We start from the raw sequence: 13,773 nt of genomic DNA on the forward strand, positions 1-13,773 counted from the left end.
AACGCACTATACTCAGCGATATTGTTCATCAATCGACCAATACAAATCCCTTGGAAACTCATTAACTCGCCACTTGGAGCAAAAATAGCCCATGCTACAGAAGACAAGTTCTGCGTACTACGACTAGCACCATCAGCGTAACCAACAAAAGGTTCTGAAGACTCCGACATCTGCAACAAATGCATTTCCCTGCTCCAAGTTTATCAGCTTCCTGATCATAAAGCAAGACCAAGTCTCCTTCTGAGAAGATACGAGGCTTGACATTTCTATCATATTGCGCCTTAATACGTTTCTTATGCGCTTTGTTAGCCAATGCAGCATCACGATGGGTTTCATCCAGATGGATTAATTCCAAGAAACACGCTTCTTCTTCAGAAGTGTCGGGTAACAGGTCAATCACGAGTTTGAGCGATGAAATTTCACATTGTATCGGTAAGATTGCTTCCAAACCATACACCAACTAAAAGGGTGTGAATCCAGTTACATTTCTCACTGAGGTTCGATATGCCCACAAGGCAGAGTACAAAATTAAGTGCCAGTTTCTCTTATGAACCCCTATCATTATTGTAGCATCTGCTTCAAAACTTCGTTGATGGCCTCAAATTTTCCATTCGCTTGCGGGTAATAAGGGGTAGAACTATCATGTGACAGTCCTAACTTGGCAGTCAACTCAGCCATCATGTGATTGCGAAAATGCGACCCATGATATGTAACTATGGCTTGTGGTACACCAAACCGGGCAACCACATGGTTAAAAAAGAAAAGAGCAGTCGTTTTGCCACTGTTGTTCAATGTTGGCATCGCCTCGACCCATTTGGTAAAATAGTCAACGGCGACTATAATATACCCATTCCCCCAGTTCAAGGTGGGGTTACATGTCATAAAATCAATGCCCCATTTGGCAAATGGGCCAACAGCAATGACTAGATGCAATGATGCAGGTGGTAATCTGGTTTTTCGTTCATATAGCTGGCATGCGTGATAGCTTCTGACAGCAATAATACAATCTTTAAATATAGTTGGCCAGAAGTAACTAGCACAGATAATTCTCTGTGCGGTTTCATATCCAAATAAGTGTCCACCACAGGCACCTGAATGACAATCATTCAATTCTTTCTCGGCTTCCTCATGCATGAGGCACCTTCATAAAACTGTATCGATACCATGACGGTAAAGAGTGTCGCCAATGATCAGATAATCTTTGGCTTGGTAACGAATACGTCGATGTTGTGAGTGGGAGGTATCAAGTCGGAAAGTTTGGGTCTGGAGATAGGTCAGTATATCTCCATACCAAGCGTCAGATGACAAAATTAGAAATAGAGACTCATCCAAAATTGATTGTTTAGATGTTGAATTAATGGAGGTCGAAGGAAGGTTGCAAAGTAACTCAGCGAAAGCTAGAGATTTCTTTGATTTGGACTTGATGAATTCCAAATCAAATTCTTATAAAATAACTATCCATTTTGAGTATTTGACCCCTAGCAATTGACGTGACAAAATGTATGTCATAGGGTTGCAATCTGAAATGATAGTTGTTTTTTGTAACAGGATGTAATGGCGAAATCTTTGAACAACTTGTACAAATTCCAAACCTAGTTTTTCAACATAAGAGTACTTACTTTCTGTATCGTTGAGATTATGGCTCAAGTAATAAATCGGATGTTCAATCCCATTTTCTTCCTGAACTAAAACCATGCCAATGGTTGTATCTGCAGCAACGAGATACAGGTAATAGTAATTTTGGTAATTTGGAGAATACATTAATGAAGCTCTAATCAAGGTATATTTAAGAGCATCAAAGGAATCTTGCGCAACCTGATCCTAATGAAAGGGTATCTCCTTTTTCAAAAGACGTGTAAAACCTTTAGCCATTTCAGCGTAATTAGGAATGAACCTCCTCAGAAAATTTGCTTTCTCTTGGAGTCTCTGTAACTGTAAAAGATTTGAAGGTGGAGGAAAATCTAGAATTGCATGAACCTTTAATGGATCGAGTTGAATCCCCTCTCTAGACACTACAAATCCGAGAAATCAACCAGAACCAACACAAAACACACATTTGTGTGGATTGAGTCATATCTTGCAGTGTCGACACTGTAAAAATATTTCTCTCAAATGTTGCAGGTGATCAGTCCGCTTTCGTGAATGAGTAGGTAAATCGTCAAGGTAAGGTTGAACAATGTGCTTGATGTCATGGAAGACATAATTCATTGCCCTCTGAAATGTGGCCCCAACATTTTTCAAACCGAATGGGAGTTTCCTATAGGCAAATGTGCCCCATGGACAGATTAACGTTGTTTTCGATTGGTCCTGTGGGCGGATATTGATTTTATTGTAGCTGGAAAATCCATCCAGAAATGAGAATATTTCGCATCCGGCACATTCGTCAATAATTTGGTCGATAAAAGGAGTAGGATAATTGTCCTTCGGACATGCCTGATTTACATCCCTATAATCGACGCACACTCGAATTGTCCCTTGTTTCTTCATGACAGGAACAAGGTTGGAAACCTAGTTAGTAAGAGGTACAGGGTAAATGAAGCGAGCCCGCAAAAGTTTTTCAACTTTCGCTTTAATTGCAGCGGCTTTCTTTGGATGAACAGGTCGAAGCTGCTGTCGAACCGACTTGACATCAGGGTACATTTTGATTTCATGTTCAACAATACTAGAGTCAATGCCTAGCGTCTCCTCATAAGACCATGCAAAGATATCTCTAAATTCACGAAAGAGAGTATGGAAACTATCGAGTTCTGATGGAGAACAAGATTTGCCGACATGAATGTTCTCTAAAATATTAGGCTTAGTCCAAATATTATTAGAAACCATTTCTTCAATATTTAACAGGTTTCGCTCAGATACTACTGTGTCTATGAAAACTAATTTCGAAAGGAAATCAACGACTGAAGGGTGGTTTAGTTCATTTGAATAATCTTAGATGTTATCTGGAAGACGGGAATGATGATGATAATCTTCCCATGGTTCTTCTCCTATCATCATTGATTGGATGATTCCTTCATCTGTAGAATGTATAAGTGAAAAGGTATCCGATGAAGTACCAAATTCTAATGAATGGTCTACCCATACAATTATTGAATGTGGATTTGGGTTTGCTGCACAACCCCGAAAAATTGATTGCTATGCTTATTCAATGGGGCTTAGTGACATCACCTCAATATTACTATCAACTTCAACCTTTTTGGTAATCCTCCTTAAATCAGATGAGGTGGAGGAAATCATGTTGCAAGTCTCTACTATTGCCACTTCTGCCAAATCAGATGGTGACGGTAGCGTAAAATTACCCATTAGGTAAAGATCTTTAAAGAGACCTACTCCAACACTTTGAAGTGACAGCGGGGGTTCGTGTACCAATGGAATTCTTCCCGTAGCCTGTGAACTATTGGAAAAGAAGGCTAGCTGATCGATGATTGTGATTCCACCCTTAAAAGGGAATACAATAGTACGAAAGTATGTGGAAACCACAACAACCATAGCATATACCCATGGCCTTCCCATTAAAATGTTGTAATCGAGGGGTCCATCAACTACCTCAATTTCAACAGTAATTGTTTTGCCCCCTAGTTCAATTTTTAGGTTACTCAAAATTCCACAAGGAGTATATGTTCTTTTGTCAAAAGCTTTTAACATGGTTGGTGATCATGACAACGACTGTGAACCAAGTGTTTTCCAGCAGCTCATTGACATAATGCACGTAGATGCCCCCTCATCAATAATAGTTCGGTGAACATTCTTATTGAGAGCTTTTACTTGAATTAGGAAAGCTAGCTACATTGGTAACTGTGGTGTATGTCCCGCATGGTTAAAAACCACAAGATTAGAATCCATAGGATCTATTCCGCTAATTGCTAACAGTAAAGCCTGCGTCTGGGAGGGACAATTTTGCAACACCTCGAGTGTCGACATAGTAGAAGGTGATTGAGCAAGATATTCCACTATGTTATAGTTTTGAGCTGCTCGGCCCGAGGGTTAAATGACGATTTGTGCACAACTCCCTTTGGTGGTTTTATTGTCAATTCTGGTACAATAGGTGGAATATTTTTAGATGAGTTTGAATTCGAAGGATTAGGTTGATCAGTGGCCTGATTATTTGACAATGATAGTGGATTTCCATAATATTTGTTTCTCGTTGACACCAAAGCTTCATTCAGTGGCTTTGTGATGGATAACATAAGTACTTGGGATGTGGAAGCATGGTCTGTCGCAACCAAATGTGTCTCCGGGTTTGGAAACAGGTCAGTCAACACTGCCGATGTGTTTGAAGTCTTTAAAATTTTAGAGACTTCTGAGCAGTGTGGACAATCTCTTGTAAAATACTCATCGTTACAGATTAGACATGGATAATGAGGTTTACTTACCGAAGTAGAGGAATTAGATGATTTCTCTTGAGGGGAATTATCTTGTTTCTTTTTGTTTTTCCCCTTTCTCTTGCCTCTTGGTTACTTTTGATTTTTGCCTTTGTTAGATGACACGACATTAATTTCGGAAGCAAGAGTATTTTATGATGCATTGGTAGTTTGATTGGTAATGGCAAGAGTTTGACCAAATGGTCTTCCTGTCGTTTGCGTGCTCGAAGAACCGATCACACCATCGCCAACATGAGAGTCCTTACTCGATTGTGGAGGAGGAGGAACAGTGAAAGCTGGTCGGGGTGCATTAGGAATTTTATCGTAGAGCGTGCCAGATTGTGTGTAAATCAAATCCAAGTATTGGGCACGAGCAATTACTTTCTCTTCTATGACAACTCCACCTTTTTCCACATCCTTGGTGATTGATGGCAACAAGGATTTTATGAACCACTCAACTAAAAACTGATCGGGAACATATGTCTTAACCATTCGACGATGATGCCACCACTCATGAATATGATCTGATATATGGGTAACAGTAGCTTGTTTAAAGTTGGTTAGGAGTTCCGTTCCAGTCTTGTATCTGATAGGTAACTGGAAGTGGGTTAGAAATGTAGTGGCTAAAGTCGTAAAGTTGTCAAAATAATCTCTTGGTAACTCAATGTACCATTTAGCAGCCGGACCAGTAAGTGTTATTTGGAAAAGACAGAGTCTAACCGAATCATCATTTAAGGAGTTTGATGAACACCACAAATGAAAGGTCATGACATGTTTTGATGGGTCTTCTCTAGGATTTCCATTAAATTTTGAAATGTCAGATGGTAACTTATGTGGAATTATAGGCCACCAAGGTGCATATAAGATTGGATCATTAGTGAGCCGATTTAAATCTGGCAATTCTTAATTTGCTACAAATGGCAACTGTTGATTCAAGTAAGGTTGATCATACCCAGGACATGATGGAATTTCTTGAGCAATAGGTCTTTGCATACCAACATAGGGCATCTACATTTGGTAACCTTGGTAAGGTTGCTGTTGAACAAACCCAACATAAGGTGGTTGTTGATAACCATGTTGAATTTGTGGTTGCCCATAACCTACAAAGCCTTGTTGACCAGGACCTTGGTAAGCTTGATATTGACCAAACCCAGGTTGAGCCTGTAGTGCAAGTCCAAATTGGGGTTGGAATTGCTGGAATTGGGGTTATTGAAATTGAGGCTGCCACGGTTGTTGATTTAATGGTTGTTGTTTCCCATCAATGAAAGGTTGGCTAGGTTGTGAATAAACTATACCAGTGTAAGCTTGAGTCAGTCCAGATAAGGGTATGCTAACCCGAGGTCGTTGTTGAACCCCGGAAACAAGTGGTTGTTGTACAACAACCTGAGAAACTTGAACTTCTTGACCTGAAACTTGTGGTTGCGAGGTAGAAGGATTAGCTTGTACTGGTTGAGATACAACAGTTTGAACTTGTGAATGTGTTATAGTAGTAACAACAGGTGTAGTAGGAATAGTTGACATAGTTTACATTGGTTGTGTTGGATACACAAGCCTTGGTTGAACTGGCATTGTTGGTTGCCATTGACAAACTCTAATTCCAGGTTGACTTGAATACTGCGGGATATTACCATATGATGGTCCTCTCGAATGAGGAGATAGAAACTTATTTTTTGAGACATAACATTCATTGATCAATCAACAAACAAACAAACAGAGAAAAGTTGGAAAAAACAGTTTCCAAAGGTGGGAAACTGATCCTAGGAGGATCAGTGCAGCCCAGAGTGGGAGAAAATGCGCTTCATAGCATGGTCCCTAAGCCAGGGGTGCTCTACAGTGCATTGTGTACCTCACAAGCCTGCACTGCTGACAGTGAGCCATTTCAAGAGGCAATTTGACACAATTTTGACCAATTTTTCAATGTAAAGAGTTGAATTACAATCTATGAACACAAATAAGGTCTACAAGGATGTCTTAGGAGGTGGATAAGCTACTAAAAAAGAGGATCTTCCCCAGTGGAGTCACCAATTTTTTTTGGAGAATTTGGTATCTACAGATAAATACTAATTCCCTAGATAAGTCGTTGTATCTAGAACAATAGTTTAAAGCGTTTTAGACTTTTCCTATAAGCAATAGATAAGATGAGAAGATAGAAGACCTACTTGTAGTTCCACTTTCCTCTCATCTCCCTTGTATCGATCCTGTTGCTCCTTCCTGTACTTAATCCGCTTGAGAAGTACCTTGTAAACACAACAAAAAACAAAGAACCGATCAAATCATACGATCTATTGAATATAAGTGAAAGGAATCAGATACAATTCACACATATAAGCATTATGAAACATATGGGAAAAAGGTTCAAACACTTTATTAGATAGAAGAAGGAATTACAACCATTGGTGTCTGATTCAAAGCCATTCCTCCATCTTGGATCCCATCCACATCACATAAAAAGCATGACAAATTTGTAGCATTACAATACTTGCTTCAAAGCCAAATCTCATAGCAGCATTATCTCCTTAAAATTCAACATAATCCAGCCCCTGATCACTTAGATGAGTGGTCAATTTATGGGAAGATGAAGGAGGTTTTGTCATAAATGGTGGCATTGAATGGCCTTCCATACTTGGAATTAGTTCCATGGAGGAAGGGATGAGAGGATAGGATGCACCTTAACTCATTCCTCATCCATTTTCGAGTTCATAGGAGTTGATAAGTGAGGGAACCTTCTAGATGACTCCAAAAGATAAGAATTTTCCATAAACCCTATGTGAATTTCGCTCATTCTCGCCCAACGCAGGTGAAAGGAAGCCTAAGTTCTCTACAGAGCACCCTGGCAATAGACTCAGCTGCTCTGCAGCGCACCTTCATAAGGGCTTACCTGCACTGGTCCCTCTAGAGGCTCTTTCTAAATGTCTTCAAGTCATGAAACTGTCTGGGAAGGAGGCATTCAAAGGGGTGACTTGTTTAGGGCATGAAGCAATTGAAATTAGGGTTTGATGAGCCCTAAAACACTGATCTAGATGTTGGGATTTGATGTGCCCAAATGGATCCGTAACACTATGAGCCGATTCCTCCATTTTTTCCACGTTGAAATCATAAATATGGATTGAGAGCAATATAACCAATATAGATCATGGAAGGATTTCCAGGAAATGCCTAGTAATTGCAAGTTAGTAGGAATCATTCGTAGAGAAGAAGGATGTCTACTAAATGAAGGTGAGTTGGGCTTAAGAGAGACCACAGGTGCAAATGATGTTTAAAGGATCAAGCAAAGTGATACGAGTGCAATAGATGACTACTAAGTGGAGGTTAAGGAGTGCAAGCAAATTATGGTTCAACATGGGTTGGAGATATAGCAAGAAAAAAATCATGTAGTTGCATGGATGAGAGAATGTAGATGGAGTTAATGGTACTGAGGCCTATTTTATGGGATAACATGTCATAGAGAGTTGCATCAGTGCATGAACATCATATTGTAAAGCCTAGCCATAAATAGGTTGTATTCCTTAAGGTTTTTGAAATACATGTTATTTAGGCATACATGTTGTAGCATAATAACACATAGTGTCATCCTTTTCATGCATGGAGATGATGGATGATTAAGTCGTGGAATGAACCACTTGAATATGTATGAGGGTGGTAGATATACGTGCATGCTATCTTGAGGTTGGTTTGTTGTAAGACCTATTATTCAAGCATACATGTTGCAAAGTAGTAAAATATAGAGATATGCGTGATCAAATTATGGAATGGACCACTCAAATAGGTATGAGGGTGACAAGTGCACTCGCATGCTATCTCAAGGTGTGGGGTAGGGTTTAAGATCTTAGGATGTGAGATGGTTGACGAATGATGTAAGAGAAAAAGTATCCTAAAAATTTGGCAAATACAAAAGTTGGTTACTCATGTGTTCCAATAGATGCTAACTTTTTATATGGACTTCAAGAAAGATATTGGGACCAAATTAATCTTACCAAGTCATATTTAAGGGGAGAATTGTTAAGGTAATCAGGGTAAACTAACATAGTCATAGAATCAATTCAATATGGTCATTATAAACTCTAGGTTTTAATAACCCATATTTTTTTCCATAATATTTTCATGTAATAGTGTCTATTTAAAAATATAATGACTATATTGTAAAATGCCTTCAAATTAAATAATAATAAATCTATTATCAAGAATTAGTTTTTCCACAAAGTTTTATGAAATAATTTAAGATACCACTTGTTATTACTTTTATTTATTTCTATTGTATTTCTATTTATCTCTTTTTAAAATATAAATTATATTTTGATTTTTTTTAATTATTATTATTATTTTTTATCCTTAGTGATTCTTTCTTTACACATGATAAAATATGTGTGTATGTAGATCACTTTTTCAACTTCATATTAAAAAGAATATTTTTTATTTTTTCCTATCAAATAAAAGGCCTCTATGGATATAATAATTAAAATTATTTCTATCTATCTATCTATCTATATATATATATATATATATATATATATATTAAAAAAATTTTAAAATATATATTTCAGGAATATATTGATTTTTTTAAAATATTATTTTGTATATGATAAAGTTTAATCAAGTTTCACAATATGTATTTAATCAATATATCGTTTTTTGTTTTGGTTAATTTATCTATAATTTGAGAAATCATGACCTAAAACTATTAAGTTATGAAAATCAGGTCTGTATAGAATCACTTAAGAGAACAACAAAATTACTCTAATCTAAAGCATCAAAATGTCAATTTACTAGACTTGAACCTGGGTGAGAAGGATAACAACTATTCTGCCCAACCACCTAAGATAAACTCAATTGACATCTCCACACTAAAACATACACATGGCTTCATAAGATTTCAAATTGGTGACCTTTAAGCCATTAAAATCTTTTGAAGATCACACGTGAACTACACCACATAAACACATACTCACAATTTCATGAGGCTTCAAATTTGTCACTTTTTATACACCAGCACATACTCATGGCTTCACACCAACACATATTCATTGCTTCAAGAGGTTTCAATTTGCTGATCTTTTCACCACATAGTGCCTTAAGAAGACCCCTTCACCCTGCCACTGACTACTCTATGCCAAATGGCCTTATATTGAAAAGGAGATTGTGTGGTGGGCTTTGGTGCACATTCTACCACTACCTCAAAGTGTCCCCATGACTACAAGCTAGGCCTTAGGAAAATTGAACGATGTCCACTGGTGAAAATATCTTAATTTTTCACCAATGGATCTAACCCCTTTGAACAATATATTGTTAATATATATTCCACCAATAGATCTTACCTCTTTGAACAATATATTGTTAGTATATATTAATGATTTAGAATTATTATTTTATTTTTAAAATTGGAACGAGAATTTAAGGAGAATTGGTAACTTCAAAAGATGGGTTGCCACTATTACACCAATACAAATAATTCATAATTGACACAAATACAACTAGTTCTTAAGTTCCAGAAACAGACCAATTACAACTTGTTTCCGAAAACTTGAACCCATACAATTGAGGAAACAAATTGTTCTCCAAATCACTTGAACCAAGATACTTTGAAAAATTCATTAATGCCACTTGAACCAAGATACTTTGAAAAAATTATTAATGTATTATTAGTATGTATGGATGATTTATAAATTTAGGAATCTTTTAATTTTTAAATTATAACATGACAATGTTCACTTGTGGAGTACAATTGGAAAAAAGCATGTTGGCAAGCCCTTGTGTATCCAAGTTATCAGATGTTCAATCCCTTGGACATGTCTCACCAACCGAACTTAAAAAAAAAATTATAATGTTACAATATGCTATTCTAAAATTAAAATTAAGTTTTTTATATAATGTTAAAGTAGCAAATTAAAATAATAATAATAATGATTTCATAAAATAAAAATTGATTGCTGTAAAGTATTATTGTATATTGATAATTTAGGATCTTTAATCAAATTATTTTATTTTAATAACATATTATTCAATTATTATTATTATTATTTTGTAAGCTTGGCAAGTCTACATATTTTATCATGTCTAATATATCACCTCAATCGCACGGGGAATTGAACGAGTAACATAGCACTTGATCACCTTGTGGACATCATACATATATATATATATATATATATATATAAAAATACATTTTATTATTATTTTATAAATAATTAAATTAATTAAAATAAAATGCCAAATAAATAAATATACTTAAGTTATAATGTGCCTCATGTATGTCTTAAAATTGCTTATTCTTGGTTAAGAGTTTGTTTTGGTTGGACATAAAGAAACATGTTAACAGCCCAAGAATTAGAGGCATGTGGGAGGAGTGAAAGCCTAACCCCTTAAGAACTACCAATATGGTAATTCTAGGCAGCGTGGTTTTCATTGAATAATAATAATGAGCCAACCTGCATTTGTGAATAGTAGCCACTGATAATTGTCCTGATTACTAATTTAATAACTGAATTATAATTTATAATTAATTAATTTTAAAAAATATAGAAGGGTTATATTTAATTTATAATCACTACAACACAAAGGGGGGTTTTAAGACAATATTTGGGTAAATTGTCTTAACTTGAGACAAAAGAAAACTTGTCTATTGTCTTAAATATTGTCTTTAAGCGGGTGTCTCAAATTAAATTGTCTTAAAATATTGTCTCTATAAAGACAATATATAACACAAGCATTTTTGTCTCTCTAGAGACAATAGTTGGAATTAAAGACATATTGTCTTTAAAAAGACAATGTCTTTGATCTTAACTATTGTCTCTCGAGAGACAATAAAAAATTACATTCAAAGATAATACATGATCACTTTTGTCTCTTTAGAGACAATATAAAATAATGAATCTAGAAAAATATCTCACCATTGAAATAAACCAATATTAAAAGTATTTAATTAAAAATAAACTACAATATCATTGATTAATTCATATTAGGACACAATGGAATCGAACCACCAACCTCCTGCTTATAAAGCAGGTGCTCTACCATTGAGCTAGAACCCTTTAAAGAATTATGTGAGAATTATGGTAGTCCTTGAAATTGCATATATAGGCATTGATTTTAAAACTAGCAATTGCATTGAGAAGTGCAAAGGAACGCCGATAAAAGTGGGAATGTGAAATTGCATATATAGGCATTGATTTTAAAACTAGCAATTGCACTAAGAGGTGCAAAGGAATGCCAATAGAAGTGGGAATGTGGAAGCCAATAAGCAAGTGAAATATATGGAAAGTGCAATTACAAAAAAATCAAAGACACCATATCAATCCATTTTACCCCACCTTGCTTGCCCAATAAAAGTTTTGGAGTACCTATTCCAGCATTTTATAGGCTACTTGAAAAGAAAAAAAAGAAAAAGACACAGAAACCAATGTGACCTGCAGCTAGAAATTTATCAACAATTGCAATCTTCTTGGAAGGCAGTAGGTCAATATTACTCCAAGCTTGAACTTTTCTTTTTTAAAACTTGGCTATTATCCATCTCCAACAATCAAACACTGAAAAACTACAACTGAAACACTATTTATTGAAGGACCTGCCCAAATAAGAAATAGTCTCCCCAAGATTCATAAGCTTTCATTTATGATTCAGCCAAGTAGGGGATTCATCTTGGCCAAAACGAAACCCTGATTTTTCCTTTCTAACAACTACTCTTGCTCCTTTTGCAAAAATGTCCCAGTAAAAATTAGTACCTTCCATAAACTGTTGAATCAACGAATGTGTTAAATTTGAGCCATCTGCAAAGTGGAAATTTGGGTATATTACAATACATATCCTGAAATTTGATATCATATGGATAACTTACGTAAGGGAAATAATGAAAATATTTTACAAGTGAAGTTTCTGAGGTTGAATGTCAATTCTCCAACACCTTTATTAGAGGTAATAATACTTCGATATTTTCTCCAAAGAATATCTAAAATTCAAATAATGAGGTGGAGATTGCAAGTTACCTTTAAACTGGCATTCATCACTCATTCCAGCGACTAAAATGGTCTATATATCAATGCATGTTTTGTACATAGTAAAAGTGGCCAGCTTTTAGGAGCTCTTTTTGGTGGACAAATTCTTGAACTAGCCCAGTGATCTTACAAGGGTGTGAAAGGCTTGACCTAACACTCAATCCATTCCCTGCATCCCATCAACATCTAGGACCATTTTGTGATCTTTCTTCAAGCAGGTATCCAATCTTGCAAAAGCTAAATACCTTCCTAAGATTGTATCTAGATACAACAAATCTTGTTGCTCTTTTCTTTTGTGTTCGACAAAGAGAAGCAAAGAAACAAAATTTAGGAAAAACTATATTCTATAATGGTAATTGTGTCCTCCATCTCCAGGTAACAAGATACTAGAAATAAAAGAGAACAGTGGGGCATGAAACTAGATCACAATAGTGCTTGCCAACACCAAGGCTGGCACTACCAAGCAAATACAATTTTACATTACCCATGTCTTCTCAGAAAGACTGGTTGGGATTTGGGGATGCTAATAGAGGTCTCTAACAACATCTCACTAGACAGAATCCAGATGCAACAATCATGCACAGAACAAGTAAAACAAAACAGTTCAACATGCTCAAACTTATATGCATTACTGGTAGTGAAGCAACATCTCAATTTAAACATACCAGCCGTTTAACAAGCTCCATTTGACCCCTCCTGAATGTATTCTCCAACAGACACTGTAGGTTCATGAAGGAAATGAAGATACCATAAGGGAGAAAATATATTTCTCCTCACCAAATCATTAACACACAAGCTAAAATCAACAATACGATTTTGCATAATTAACTTCTTGTATTCTTCTAAAGTGAACACCATTCAATCAGATATTTTTATCTCAGCGCAAAATACATGAACCCACTGGTCATCAGTAGTCCTCTTAAAACCACCACATAGAGAACAGTTCATACCACAACCAGGCATACCATGGCTAGCTACATTTGGACTCCTCATGCCTTGGAGTTGGTATTGCCAGTTTAAAGCTTCACATGGCTGACAATACCATCCTCCAAAAGAATTCCTTAAAATACCATAGTAATCTTGGTGAACTGCTACTTGCAATATAATGTTGACATGAAAATTTTAAGATACTCATTATAATCCAGTGTAACAATACTGCAGGAAATAGAGAGATAAAAATAAAATAGAGGAAGGAATAGCTAGATTACCTAGTAGTAATTGCAAACACAAATCATGTTTGATCAAGTAGATTCTGGCAATCTACAAATATCGCACAAAACAGATTCTTCTCTTGGTGAGATAGATGACACCTGGTAACAATCAAAATTCCTTTCCAATGGAACTTTTGCAACAAGGGGCCGGAACATTGTCTCTTTAGCTTGCAACATTGCCTGAGAAGAAGAGCTTGGGCATCTAGCAGTAATGTTCTC

General features: G+C 36.0%; 1 non-coding gene across 1 annotated transcript; it reads right to left on the reverse strand.

Annotated features, from left to right (window-relative positions):
* Positions 1-11,311: 11,311 nt before the first annotated feature.
* On the reverse strand, positions 11,312-11,383 carry TRNAI-UAU (transfer RNA isoleucine (anticodon UAU)). Its single transcript has one exon. It is a non-coding gene; the product is annotated as a tRNA-Ile (tRNA).
* Positions 11,384-13,773: the final 2,390 nt, after the last annotated feature.

The sequence above is a fragment of the Pinus tabuliformis genome, chromosome X (assembly GCF_031772625.1).
Source record: "Pinus tabuliformis cultivar Carrire ecotype Pingquan chromosome X, CPIR1, whole genome shotgun sequence".
NCBI lineage: Eukaryota > Viridiplantae > Streptophyta > Pinopsida > Pinales > Pinaceae > Pinus > Pinus tabuliformis.